A 15,016-nucleotide genomic window follows, 5' to 3' on the forward strand; every position below is an offset into this window, starting at 1 on the left:
GAAATAGGTTAACAAGAGCTAGCAAGAAACAAGCATGAGAGAAGGCGAGCATTCATAACTAATAAATCTCTGTGCCATTTAGGAACTGGCTGGTGTCCCCCACCCTCGCCAAAAAAAAAAAAAAAAAAAAAGCCTGGTACACACAAGGTCTCTGCCCTCCTGAGAAGGGAAAAGCAGCTGTTTATTAAAAAATATGGAATAACAACCTGTGATGATCACTATAAAAAGGGTAAGAAAAAAGGCAAGTGAGAGGTGTGTTAAGCCCTGAAGATAATTCAGTTCCAAATGTCCAGTTCCCTTCTAGCCAGGGCTGGAAAATTGGCCAGCACACCTAAGTAATATACCAGGAGACAGAGGCCTGGGCTGAAGGCAGCAAGAGGATTAAATCACATGTTCAGGATGTAATCTTAGCTCATCTTTCACGTTTACACAGAGACATCACTTGGTTGTGCCAGGATTTTTTTAAATTTATTACATTTTTATCTCTTCATTGTGTGGAGGTCAGAGGACAACTGATGAGAACTGGCTCTTTCCTTCCACCACGTCAGGCCTAGGGATCGAACTCAGGTCACAGACCTGACCTGCTTAGCTATCCCAGCAGCCAATGTGGGTTTTTAAAAAGACTACTCTGCTGTGTGTAGCGAACAGACTGGAAAGGAGGATTAGGAGCGTGGCAGTCAGTGCAGAATCGTTGCAGTCTTTCAAGCAAAAGGAGCCATCTGACAAGGACAGCAGAAAAGATAGAGAAGAGGAGCGCCAAGAGCTGCAAACGTCAACAGCACACAGCAAGGGAGTGGCCAAGAGCAGAGCGCAAAGAGCCCAGCCGCGGGGAGAAACGCCAATGGCCCTCAGCAGAATGCCTGTTGTGCAAGCCCCGCAGCTCACTAGTACACCTCCTTGGTACTTGTTTTTCAGAACGTCTACATAAATTTGAGGCCAGTCTCTGAGTAACTGAGACTGCCGTCCATGTTAAATGTTTATCAACCAACCATCTTACTGTGCCCTGAGGATAAAGAAGTGCCCAGATACCCTGTGCCCTCTGCGGCTGTCATTTTCCAGCCCTGGGTGTCGTCTTGGAATAGCCTCTAAATCTCACAACAGTGTACAGAACTCCCATGGTGGGTTGGGGTCACCCTGCTTTCTGAAGCCTTCAGATAGCCTTTTCTGGTCTCTCCACCTCTCAGTGCACAGTGAACCAGCAGCTCAGCCTCTCTGGTCTCTCCACCTCTCAGGACATAGAGAACCAGCAGCTCAGGGATTCAGGGCTCATTTCCTAAGACCCTAGGTTCAGGAGACACCACAGTATCAAATCCAACTTTTCTAAGTCTCTGAGACCACCCACCCGTTCTCCCTTCCACCACAGACACAGTCACTGCACTGAGCTCGGGAATAACATGTAATGTACATGCTACATTTGCTGTTCCCATCAGTTATGCAGGGGGCTGGGGAGACGGCTCAGCCATTAAAGGCTAGACTCCCTACCAAAAATAATTAGTCGTGCAGGGCTCTAGCTTAACACCATGGCTGGTGTTCCTGGTTTTGACTTTTCTGTGGAGTTGAGGACTAAACTCTGCTCCTAACATGTGGTAAACACAGTCCCAGCCAAGACTGGGGCTCGCACTGTCTAGTATGACCACATACAACTATTTAAACTAAAAGTACTTAAAATTTACTAAATCAAAGCTTCAGTTTCTCCGTGGCCAATTACTACCTTCCAAATGGTCACCACATGAGTGGCACCACTAGAGATCCCAGACCTAGATGTCTAACTTTACAGACAGATGGTGGCCCATGAGGGCACTGCTACAGAGTTGTCTGCATGATAAATTTGAAATGCTCCTTTAAAAATAAAAAACAAAAACAGAAGTTTATCATTTATAACTCAATATGTGGAGCAGGCTGGCCTCAAATTCACAGAGATCCTCCTCTGTCTATGCCTCCTGAGTGCTCATACTATAGGAATACACCACCACATCCATCTATTCTCTTTTTCTTTTAAAATTTTTATTTATTCATATTTTGTGTGTATAAGTGTTTTGTTTGCATGTATATGCACCATTTGCATGCCTAGTACTGGCAGAAGCTAGAAGAGGGTTTTGGATCCTCTAGAACTGGAGTTACAGACAGTTAGTTGTAAGCCACCTGCTAGTACTGGGATCCGAACCCAGGACCTCTGCAACACCACCTGCTCTTAACCACAGAGCTATCAGCCCTTTCTCCAAAGATTTCCAAGACACTTTCATTCTGGGTGGTGAATTTCAGCACCAGGCACACAGGACATTTCTTCTCTTCGATCACACCTATCACATGAGTTTTCGGCTCAAAGACGCACACATAAAGTGACAGGAAAGTCACCAAGACACTGCAGTGTGAAACCATCCGAGAGAGGGAGGACAATGTTGTCCTCGAGTCCCAACACCGGGACACAGTGGCAGGAGCAGCACAAGTCCAGGCCTTGTTTAGCTATCTACAGAATTCAAGGGTCGCTTACTAGGCTTAATTAAGCTTGGTGGTGGTGGTAGTGGTGGTGCACCACCTTTAATTCCAACACTTCCTTCCAGAGGCAGGAAGCAGGTGGATCTCTGTGAGTTCAAGGCCAGTCTGGTCAGCAGAGTGAATTTCAAGCTATTCAGGGCTGTATAGCAAAACCCTAACTCAAAAAAAAAAAAAAATCCTATTTCTTTTTTTGTTTGTTTTGTTTTTGTTTTTGTTTTTCGAGACAGGGTTTCTCTGTAGCTTTGGAGCCTGTCCTGGAACTCCCTTTGTAGACCAGGCTGGCCTCGAACTCACAGAGATCCGCCTGCCTCTGCCTCCCGAGTGCTGGGATTAAAGGCAGGGGAAAAAATTATCAAAATGTTGCTAATTACTGAAGCTGCATGATGAGTGCACAGGTTCTAGTATGTTATCTTTTACACAGTTTTTTTTTTCAAGCTAAAAGGCTTTAAAAGTGAATTCAATGATATACAAATTTGGTAATAATTAACTTTCTATCTAGGAAAACAAACTATCATGTATGGTTGGGTTTACAGCATTTTATTACTGACCATACCAAACCAAAGAACCAAAGCAGTGGGCCCTCATGACCCTATGGTACAGCTGTCCTTAGGAATGCCAAAACATGACACCAAATCTTACTAGAGATGGAGCTCAGACAGGTACCACACATAGCAACATCTGATCACCTAATAATAAAGCCACTGGTTCCTGATGCCTCTTAAGGGGGGAAAAAAAAGACAGCAAAACAAAACTACTTCCCACATCTAAATACTAAATCAGACACTAGGCCAGAAGACTCGGAGGCAATAGTCTGATGCCTGGGTTCAACGCCCAAGATCCACATGATGAGAAGGAAACCAGCTCCCAAAAGTTGTCTTCTGACCTCACACGTCGGCTCTGGCACACACACAAGGAAGGCATGCTGCACACATACACACAAATTAATAAATGTAATTTTTTTTTTAAATCAGACATTAGCACCACCATCCAGTTCAGCTGGCTCCATACCAAGCAGCGGGCTGAAGCAGGGCCTCCTGCAGGCAGGGCTGGCTCTCTCCAGAAGCAGGCGCACTGCAGAAATCCACCCGAGCTGCCTGAGCAAACCTCAGAAGACCTGCGCAGCAGCCTTCCTGCACCTTTTACCTGTACCTCGTCTGGGTCAAGTTTCCCACTGCTGAGTCAGCAAATTCACTGCTTGGTGCTCAAGCCAGAAATGGCCCTCGGGGCTCACTCAATCCTCCCTAGCACAGGAGGCTCAAAAGGTTAAGAAACGTCCCAAAGCCTCTCAAGAGCTGTCTGACTCCTGAGGGCCCTCTGCTCTGTCCCAAGCTAGGCACACTCAGGCTACACTGGCCGCCATATGTCTCTGCCCCTGGTCAGCACAGTCACACTGCCCACCACCACTCCCTCTCCTGCAGTACTCCTCCTCTCTTTCCCAGCGCCCCGCTAGTCCCCTTCTGAGAGATCTTAGGCTCCCTACTATTTTGTGTGTCTGATACGCACAGGGCATCTGTCGGCTGTCTATTGTCTAGACCACAGAAGGTGCCACGGGCAGGTGGGGACCACATCTGTTTTGCTCCTCGTCAGATTCCCAAGGCCAAGCACAGAGCTTGGGACCAGGAAAAACTCAAATGCTTGGTGACTGACAACCACTGCTCAGTTGGTCTTTTCAGTAGGACATTTTTTAAATTCTCTACTTTAAACCCAAATAATAAATATTAACGTTTTTGAATACTGCTTAAAAGACAGCATTGGGTGTTAAGAAAGGTACAAGAACTGGGCAAAAGTCGGACGGTGGTGATGGCACACACCTTTATTCCCAGGACTCAGGAGGCAGAGGAAGGTGAGTTCAAGGCCATACTAGTACGCAGAGCAAGTTCCAGAACAGAAAGGACCACACCGAAAGGGTCTGTCTCAAAAAAAAAAAAAAAAAAAAAAAAAAAAAAGAATTGGCTAAGAGAATAAACCAGCTTATGCAAGCTTTAAATAGCAAAGGAGAAACAACACTCTTTTAAAATGGATACTGTGATTCTAACAGACCACTTGAAGATACCAACAGTGGTGTTTGGCCCTGTTTATAAGCTTAGGACTGAAGCCAGCTCCTCACCCTATGCCATCCTCAACTGTGAGGGTAAGCTAGGGAGGTGCCCGGTGTCTCAGTGTAATAATTTCCTAGGGAAAAGCTCTCAGAACCAACATTCAGGCATATCCAGCAGACAGAGGTTACTTCGTTGCTTCAAAGCCCACCTGGGTCTCCCATCCTGCAAGATTCCACAGGAGAGGTCGTGTTCTTCTCTGAGCAGTCCCATTTACGCTCACAGTGACCTGCCACCAGCTTTGTTCCCCAGAGAAAACCCTTCAAGGACTTAACTCTCCTCTAACTCCGTAGGAGTGAGTTATCATTAGGCTTAACCAAGTCGCTCAGATTTGAACAGATATAGACCAGAAAGCTCTGACCTCAAAGGGAAGGAGCTCCCAGGGTGCGTGGCTTGAAAGGGTTTCAGAACAGGTGAGCCATACATGACCATAACCACAGAACTCACACTAGGAGCAACACAAGCCTGAGCTCTGATCTCTGCTATAAGCTTCTGACCTTGTCCTGTGATCTTGGCATCATTATTTAACCTCTTTGAACCTCAGTTTTCTCATTGCCATATCTTTAATCCCAGTATTCAGAAAGCAGAGGCAGGAGGATCTCTCTGAGTTCAAAGACAGCCTGATCTATGTAACTAAATCCAGGACAGCCAGGACTACATTAAGAGGCCCTGTCTCACAACCCCTCCCAAACAACAAAAAACAAAAATAAACAAACAAATCCAGAATGTTCTGAAGTTTGAACCAGGCACAAGTTTAGACCTCGGCCACTGCAATTCTCCATAAATAATAACCAGTCCCATTATTATTGATTGTTCATTGCTTCCTACTTTTCTTTCTGAGACCAGGGCTCACTATGTAGCCTTGGCTATACTGGAACTGGCTATGTAGACCAGGCTGGCCTCAAACTCATCTGCCTGCTTCCGCCTCCCAACTGCTGTTTTCTACTTTTCAAAACACTGTCACAAATATCCAAGTGAGACTCTGAAAGTCTTGACTAAGACTCTCAAATGACAAGACAGGCCTGTCATCCCAGCTACTCTAGAAACAAAAGCAAAATCAAGGCCAGCCTGGGCTATGACGCAAACCCTTATCTCCAAAACAAAAAGTTCTGAATGAAGTAATTCCTATCAACCACTGAATACCTTAGCTCCTTGGGTTCATAAGCTCACGTACTCTGAGACTGTGTTGGGGCTGGAGGCAAGGGGACAAGTAATTAAGAAAGGAAGTCCTCAATTGTGACAACTTTGCCACTTAGTGAGTTGGTAAAGATGTCCCTAGGAATGCAGGAATAACAGGTGATATTGCCAGGCCTCTAGGTGCCAAGTGCAGGGTTCTGTTCACGTCATCTAGTGCCACTCAAGAGCTTCTCCACACCTATGCCTTCTAGCATCCCCTCAGGAGCAGTCTCATTTCACGCTACACCATCAGCACCATAAGGAGTCTGGAAAGGAACAACACACAATCTCGAATATAACCTTGAGTCCTTGGGAAGGATACATCAGTATGGGGTTCTAGTCTTTTTACATCGATCTTTATTTTTAACTGGGGGATTTAAAGTGACAAAGAACTTAATGAATAGACAGGAGAAAGCGAGCTGACTGACCATGGCTCATTAGTTCCTGAAATTAATGTTTCTCATGGGGACAACAGTTAGCTAAAGGACAGCACACCAGACAAACTGGAAGCCATTCCCCAAGCCCATGAGCCCAGTTCATTAATTATCTACTACCAGGGCTCCAAGTGGATGCTCCAAAGCTTTACCCCAGAGCCACCTACCTTAACTGTCCACCCTGCCATTTGAGAGCATCAACTATTATGAGGGCTCACTATGTATGCCACGCACATGCGTGACCTCATTTAACCCTCCTCATAAGTTCCTGTAAATACTATAATACTACCATCATCCATTGACTGCAAGACACGTCAGTACTTCATATAGCAAAGCACATTTCATGTGCCACTGTAAGACTTCACAAGTCTTTAGACAGGTGCTATTAGGAATGAGAAGACAATACAGATTGCACTGTCTCGGTATTGCTACACTCTACGCAGAAGAGACTGGGCACACAAAGACAGCAATTCCCAAGGTCACAGAGCTGGCTGGGCGATGCACTGAGATGGATTCCCACGAATCCTAACCACCTTTCCCCAGAGTCCTTAGGGTCCCCCCAAAACTGCACCCAGCAGAGAGGCAGGACCCAGCTGCTGACTGTTCACTACCACAGCACAGAGTTCATTAGCTGGAGCTGAGCTGACCTGCCACACGGACGCCACTCCAGATCAAGTCCCAGGAAAAGAACTGTGGTACAATGGGAAAAGCACATCTTGGGATCAGACAGTCTATGTAGAAGATCCGGCTCTGTGTCCAGTTGAGCTTGTCATCCTGGCTAAGTCATGGAACAATCCTGAGGCCCTTTCCTCCTCCGTAAAAACAGGTGATCATCTTGCCCCCAGAGGCTGCTACAGGCCAAAACTGGGCTGCCCTAGGTGGCAGAGCTAGGACTGGGAAAACCATCTTTTCAGTGACAGTCAGTTTCTGCTTTGGGATAGAATCAAAGACCCCAACATCCCCTGAGCCATCTCTCCAGTCCAAGAAAGAATTTCTTTTTTTTTTTTTTTTTTTGGTTTTACGAGACAGGGTTTCTCTGTGGCTTTGGAGCCTGTCCTGGAACTAGCTCTGTAGACCAGGCTGGTCTCGAACTCACAGAGATCCGCCTGCCTCTGCCTCCCAAGTGCTGGGATTAAAGGTGTGCGCCACCACCGCCCGTCTCCAAGAAAGAATATCTTGAGGAGAAAAACAAGAAAGGAAAAAAAAACTAGAGACACTTAGAAGATAAGGAGTATTCTTTAATGATCTTCCTAACTTATGAATAAATGAACTAACAGGAGAAAGGGAAAGAGACTCCTGACATCATATTTAAAGTTCTTGTCATACAGGTATTTCACCTGTTTCATTAGAGTTACTCCAGGATAAAATTGTCCTGTTAGTTTTATGTTATGTTATGTTATTTGTAGCTATTGTTAAGGGTGATGTTTTTCTGATTTCTTTATCAATTAATTTTTCACCTGAGGGCTACTGATTTACTTTGAGATAATCTTGTATCCTGCTACATTTATGAAGGTATTTATAATTTGTAGGAGTTCCCATGTAGAATTTTTGGGGTCAATTATGTATACTGTCATATCATCAGCAAATAAGGAAAGTTTGACTTCTTCTCTTCCGATTTGTATCACTTTGATCTTCTTTTGTTGTCTTAAATAAAACACAAACTGAGTACAAAAAAAAAAAGACACTAGTCAACAAACACAAGGGTGAATATAGTTTTATACTGCACCTGACACAGAAACTGGTCTTTGGCCAGGCAGTGGTGGCGCACACCTTTAATCACAGCACTTGGGAGGCAGAGGCAGGCGGATCTCTGTGAGTTCGAGGCCAGCCTGGTCTACAAGAGATAGTTCTGGGACAGGCCTCAAAGCTACAGAGAAACCCTGTCTCGAAAAACAAAAACAAAACAAAACAACAACAACAAAGACAAAACAAAAAAAAAGTTACCAAGTAGATACGTTTTGGACTCTAGACAATGTCTCTGTTCATAACATTCTACAGTTATTCTGTCTCAAAGTGTAATCATGCTGGGATGGGGCTCAGGTGACAGCGGGCTTCATGCACGAAGCTCTGGCTTTGATTCCCAGAACCATATATATAAACCTGGTGTGGTAGTGCAGGCTTGTGAAGGCAAAGGATCAGAAGTTCAATGTCATCCTCAGCTAGGTAACAAGTTTGAGGCCAGCCAGCCTAGGATACAGGAGCTCGACTCTCAAAACACACACATACAAACACACATACACAAACACGCATAACTCACAGCCTAACCTTTGCTGCTTTTCCTGGAAGCATCCTAAGAACATAATCTCTAATAACATACAAAAGTATGTCTAGCATATGCTTTATCTCTCAGCTCTCAAAATTCAGCCCAAACCACTCTTTTGTTTTGTTTTGTTTTGTTTGTTTGTAGTTTTTCAAGACAGGGCTTCTCTAAGTAGCTCTGGTTGTCCTGGAACTCACTCTGTAGACCAGGCTGGCCTCAAACTCACTGAAACCTGCCTGCCTCTGTCTACTGCCTACCCAGTGGGATTAAAAGTGTGTGTGTGTGTGTGTTTGCCGCGCGTGCCACCACAACCTGGCTCCAAACCATATTTTGTTTGTTTGTTTTTCGAGACAAGGTTTCTCTGTAGCTTTGTTGCCTGTCCTGGAACTAGCTCTTGTAGACCAAGCTGGCCTCGAACTCACAGAGATCCACCTGCCTCTGCCTCTCAAGTGCTGGGATTAAAGGCATGTACCACCACCTCCTGGCCTCCAAACCATTTTTTTTAACTTGTCCTTCCCCCTCATCTGTCCTTGGACTACCTGTCAGTGAACTTCATTACCGCCAGTGCTCTGGTCTGAATCGCCTGGCTCATCCCCTCTCCCGAAGACAAACAAATGTGTGGGAGCACAGTACCCCAGAGTCCTCCACTACCCCTCTCCAAGTCTTCCTGTCCACTCCCGGAGGACAACAAAACTCTGCCTCCATCCTCTCTCTCAGCCTCGAGGGTTACCTGCTTTGAAGACTCTGAAAAGGTACTGAAATCCTTTAAAGGTTGGGAAAAGCTAACAAAAACGGCAGTTTCACCAGAGCAGTACAAGATAAGCTTTCCCTGCATGTCACCTCAATATGGAAACTCAGAAACTCAAACCCAGACCCTTCTAACACCCTTCCCCAAGGGTCAAAGATCTCCTGTCCCTCCGTTCTTCCTTATTATTCGCCACAAAGTCACTGTTTCTCTTCGAGTTTAGTCTGGCTCCTAAGACGTCTGCTCTATAGCCTTTAGGGAGAATAATCAAAACATTAGAAAGACTATTCCTCTCAATTGAGCTTTGGGCAATGGGGCCAAGCCATTTAGACCTCACAGGTGAACAAGGCACCTGTGTCCTCAAGGATCCCACACTTTTCCTTCAACTCAGAAAGTACTCCTCCCTGCACAGTATCTGTGAAATCTAATGACGAAGTGCTCCTTAGTTCTAGGGAGGAAGAAAAAAAAAAAAAGAGCGAGGGTGTTTAACAGACTTTGCCCTTAAATTTGATGCCGTGTAACCATAACAACTGATGGTTTAGGTAACCATCAACCCACTGAGGGGCTAAGTTTTCCAAAAAATCGTTCTCAGTGGGGGAAAAACTCCCCTGCACTAACTCCCGCGCGGAGTCGGCGCTCCGAAGAGGCGTGTGGTGCAATGGAGCCGGCGGTTCCCGTCCCCGCTACGGTTCCCCCGGTCTCCGCCATCATCATCCCCGCGCTCCCAGCGGGGCAGTTGGCGTTAGGCCTCAGCCCAATGTCACTTGTTAACCTTCCGATCTCCCCGGGTTTCAGTGCGCCGCCGCCTCCCTTCTAGAGCACACAAATCACCCCTCGGTCCCCAGCGTCCACCAGGAGTTGCATAAAAACAAGCGAGGCGCCGACACAGCCGCTGACAGATTCGCGCAAAAGTAACCGCGCTTCTCCACTCCCAAGCTTCTCCCACGGTGGCCGAGGGGGCGGCGAGAAGCCGAGGCCCCACGCACAGAAGTGACAAGTGTTTTCCTTCAACGAGCGTGTGGACGCTGCTTCCCGGGACCTACACCGAGCCGGGGGACGCCGGACTGGAACCCACAGGCTGCACCTCCGGCCCCGGGGCTACCCCGCCCCGCCCCGCCCGGCCACCAAGCAGGGAAGGGATCTCCCAGGGCCACCCGTACCGGCGCCCGAGCCCCGGCAGCGTGGAGAGGGGCTGAGCCGAGCCCCGCTGCGCCAACGGCTGCGGGAGCCCGCGGGTGCCCCGACGCCGGGCCACCTCAGCCCAGGGCCTGCTCCGCCCGACCGACGCTCCCTGCGCCGCCCCACCTGGCCCCGGGCGCGCTCACCCTGGATCCGCTGGCTGCCTCATCCTACTGCGCCGGCGCCCGTTCTCTGCGGCCGCCTCGGCTCCGGCTCCCGCTCGGGTTCTGGCAGGGGCCGCCGTGCTGCCGCCCGCCCGCCCCCGGGCACCGGCCGCCCCGCCCCGCCGGCGGACCCGCCCCGCGGCCGCGGCCCCTACCGCCAACCACAGGGAGCAGGGGGCGGAGCCAGCCGCGCGCCAGACGTGACCAATCCAGCCGGTGCCTTGCGCCTGCGAGATGCCGCGGGGTTCGGTCGGCGATTGGTCAGGGCTGTTAAAGGAGCTGCGGTGCGGCGGACTGGAAGAGAAGGGGCAGCCCCCAGGTACAGCGAATTACCTGGCTGAGTCCCAGCGGGAGGAGCAAGAATTTCTCTCTCCCAATGAGGCTGAGGCGTTTACCCCAGTTTTTTACATTTCTTAATTTCCTCTTCCTGCAATTTAGCAACAAGTGCCTCCAACAAGGAGGGAAACCGAGGTTACAAAAATCTGGGTATTTCTGGCTTGTCAGATTCTTACGAATTGGGGTTTTAGGAGGTAATCGGACACAAATCCCCCAACCAGTCCCAGAAACTTAATTAAAAAGGCAATTTCCGCGCTCCTCCTCCTCCACACCTGACCGGAACAACCAATCCCAAACTGAGTAGTGGAATTAGCGCCTAGAACGCGTGTGACATAAATGTATCGTGTCATATTATGATCTTGGGTGTTTTGATACAGGGTCGCCTGTAGACTAGGCTGGTTTCAGACTTGATGTAGCCGAAGAAAGCTTTGAACTCTTAGTCTTCTGCCTCTGTCTCCCAGTGCTAGGACTATAAGCATACACCACCACACCTGGATAAGGTAAATTTACCTTAGAGCGGCGATGTCTGGGGGCGGGAGACGGAACGTGACTTTTAAAGATGTGTTGTTACTTAAAATGGCTTTCTTGAGACGGTGAAGGCTATTTTACACTCATCAGGTACTTACAGGGTAGAGGGAAAAGGTAGAGGACCGGCAGGACCCTTGTAGCATACTGGCAGGTTGTGACAGTACTCTCTGCTCCTCCACTTTGCCTTCTAAATGAGTGGCTCCCAAACTTCAGCGTCAGAAGATTTTAGCAGATTTCTAAATCCCACCCAAAGTCTCTAATTCGCTAGGACTGAATGGGTCTGTGACATTTAATTTTCAACACTGTTTCCCCTGGAGATTCCGATAGGGCAGACTCCGAGGGCCACACTCTTTTGAGTCTGTCATGGCTGTGAAATTGAAACTCAACGGCCAAAAGTAAAACTAGACTATTCTTTATAATCCAAATCCATAATATGTTTGAAAGACGTGCTAGTTGGTAAATCTAGAGATCACAAACTCAAACCAGTTGGTTCCCTGCTTGGGACAGCACCAGAGCTGAATTTAGAACAGATGACAGCTTGAACTCCTCTGGAGGAAAGAGCAAGGTTATGGCCCAGCACTTTAGGAAGTCAGTCTTGTTCTGTGACCAGTGAGACAATGCATAAACATTTTAATGGCAAGCACACCTTAGCCTATGCTCATCACTAGGACCAGTCATAACTCCAGAAGGAAACCCTGCCCCGCTTGGTGTTACATTCCATTGTCATTATCAAGCCCTGCTGCCTGCCGTCCTGGCCAAATTCCTTTCCGGGCCCTAACGTCCTAGACACCAGTGTGACCCAGAAGTCACTGCCCTGGTTTTGGAGGTCAGCGCTTGTGTTCTGTAGGTGGAGACTGCTCGTTCGTAGTCAAGTTTCACAGGCGGAATAGAATGGAGATAGCACGATTCCATGAAACAAAGGGGATTTATTTGATTGACTTACATGATACAGTCTGTCTTCACACAAGAGAGACTGAGAGTAGAGAGCTGCTCAGGCCCTGAGGCTGGATGAATCAATAGCCCTGTCTTTCACCAAAGGACTGGAGGATTGTTGGGGAGACACTAGTCTTCAGTCCATGTTGAAAGTCCAAAGAAGCAGGGTTCTGACGTCAGGGAAGCATCCCGGCGGCGGCAGCGGTAGCTTTCACCATCAAGAAGCGAAGACAAGCAGGCAAAAGGCACAAACTCTTTCTTCCCAGACCTCCTCAGACCTGAGCCTCTGTAGAAAGTTCCACACAATTATCCTAAGCAAGAAAATAGAAGAACTCCTAGCTGGTTCTAGATCCCATCACCTTGACAACCAAAGTTAACCATTACTCCTCTTCTTTTTGCTCTGATGAGCACTGCCTTAAACGGGCATGTCAGTATGGACAAGCCTCAATCGGGTTGAGTTCCAGGTTGCTGATATGTTTGCCTGGAATTATTGTTTACCTCCCTTAGACAGGATTTCTCTGTAGCTTTGGCGCCTTTACTGGAACTAGCTCTTGTAGACCAGGCTGGTCTCAAACTCACAGAGATCCGCCTGCCTCTGCCTCCTGAGTGCTGGGATGCCTCCCTTAGTCTTTTCTTTTTAAGATTTATTTATTCAATATGTATACAATGCCAGAAGAGCGCATCAGATCTCATTACAGATGGTTGTGAGCCACCACATGGTTGCTAGGAATTGAACTCAGGACCTTTGGAAGAGCAGACAGTGCTCTTAACCACTGAGCCATCTTTCCAGCCCCATCCTCCCTTAGTCTTAACAAAAGCAAATGAATTATTGCTGGGTGTAGCAATCACAAATGTAGCTTGGAATTCCAGCACTGGGGAGGCTGAAGCTGAATGCTTGCTCTGAGTTTGAGGCCAGTTGGAAGAAGAGAGAAGAAGGAAGAAAAGAAAAAATAAAGAGAGGGAAAAAATATTATTGTCTTGGTAGGTGAGAGTGCCAAGATTCCACCATCTTGTCCCTGCTGCAGCCTTCTGGGGTCTGACTCAGAGCTGACAACTCTCACCCCCAACACCTCGCTTATATCCCCCTCATGGGAAAATCTCTTAGAAAGTTACCAAAATCTGCCCCAGGGAACTTGAGGTCAAGATGCCCCAACTAACTGCCACTTTTTGCTTCTGCTGGCTTGCTCTGTTTCCTCCTGCAACTGCCAAGCAGGATATGTTTTTTTGTTTTCTTTTGCTTTTTTTTTTCTTCTGTTAAAAGCTCCCTGCAGAAACCACTCAGGGCTGCTTTGTGAGTCCTGTTCTCTCCAGGCAGCTGCTGGCCAACTTAATAATGATTCTTCAATTCAGTCTCTGGTTTTGCTGAGAGTTTCTTGGGGTCTTTGCCCCATGATGCCTGGAACCACATGGCAAGCATGGATATCAGTGGTGACACAGCTTGAAGCTCTTCCTAGCCACATATCCAAACTGTCACCTTGGGGGCGGGGGCGGGGGGGTGGAGAAAAAGCAGAGAAAGGGTGACTCCCACCCTCCTTGCCCATACCTAGCCTTTCACAAATACTATACTTCTCAATTCATCAGCAGGACTTCCAACTAAAAACAATAAGGTCTAGCTTGAAGACTTGGAAGAGGCCCTTTTTTAAAAGTGAAGATTCTGAGACATCGAGGTGACTCACCTGACGTAGATGCCCACTACCAAGCCCAATAACCTAAGTGCAGTCCCTGGGTCTCCCCTGGTGGAAGAAGAGAACTCACTCTCAAAGAGGGGTCCTCCGACACCGAAGCACAGACATACCCACACATACACACATGAAATAAATAAATGTAATTTAAAAAGAGGCTGAGCATGATGGCACATTCTCTGATAATATCACTCAGGAGGCAGAGGCAGGGGGAGCTTTATGAGTTTGAGGCCAGCCTGGTCTACTTAGCAAGTTCAGGAATAAGACACACACACCTCCATCTCAACTAAATAAATGAAAGAAATAGAACACTAAAGAATTTGTATGCTTTGAAAATATGAACAAACAATAGCTTAACACCAGTGCTACCTCCTAAGGGACCACTGTGTTCCAGACATCGTACCAAGCCCTTGGCACATGGGAAATCATTGAAACTGTAGAGTGACCTGGTGTGGTAGATATGATTGTCTCTGGCGTACAGGTGTGGAAACCGAAGCTCAGAGTACCAGGGGTGTGCTAAGTCAAGGACAGTTAGTTAAAGAATCAGCAAGCCCCTTCCCTAAAGATGAGACTCCTCCTAACCGTTCTGCTACAGGGCCTGCCAAAACACCCAGCGTACCATCAGAAGGCAAGAAGCAAATAGCACCAATCTGTGCCAGAAGGAAATATAATACAGCAGCACAGCTTTGGGGTGGGTTAAGTCCAGTGACCATCTGCTTGCCCTTGATTTGAACAGTTATATAATTAAAACTCTGACTATCAGATTGCTCGTCTATAAAATGGAAATAATTTTTTTTTTTGAGAGAGAGGTTTTCATGTAGCCCAGGCTGGCTTCAAATTCACTATATAGTCAAGGATAACCTTGAACTCATCCTCCTGCCTCAACCTCAAGAATACTAGGATTATAGGTGTGCGCCACCGTGCCCAATGTACGCGTTGCTGGGAACTGAACCAGGGATTTATACGTACTAAGAAAACACTCGACCA

General features: G+C 47.4%; 1 protein-coding gene across 5 annotated transcripts in view; it reads right to left on the bottom strand.

Annotated features, from left to right (window-relative positions):
• The window catches only part of Tex2 (testis expressed 2), a 113,933-nt gene extending 103,246 nt beyond the window's left edge, over positions 1-10,687 (bottom strand). For 4 of the 5 annotated variants that reach the window (XM_050164248.1, XM_050164245.1, XM_050164247.1 and 1 more), the window contains exon 1: positions 10,533-10,687. The gene's annotated coding sequence lies outside the window, so the exon portion shown is untranslated. The remainder of the gene's footprint in view (positions 1-10,532) is intronic. The other variant, XM_050164246.1, reaches the window with a different exon arrangement.
• Between the last annotated feature and the right edge of the window lie 4,329 nt (positions 10,688-15,016).

This window comes from Alexandromys fortis, unplaced genomic scaffold (assembly GCF_014885135.2).
Source record: "Alexandromys fortis isolate MF-2015 unplaced genomic scaffold, M_Fortis_MF-2015_v1.1 scaffold_156, whole genome shotgun sequence".
Classification (NCBI taxonomy): domain Eukaryota; kingdom Metazoa; phylum Chordata; class Mammalia; order Rodentia; family Cricetidae; genus Alexandromys; species Alexandromys fortis.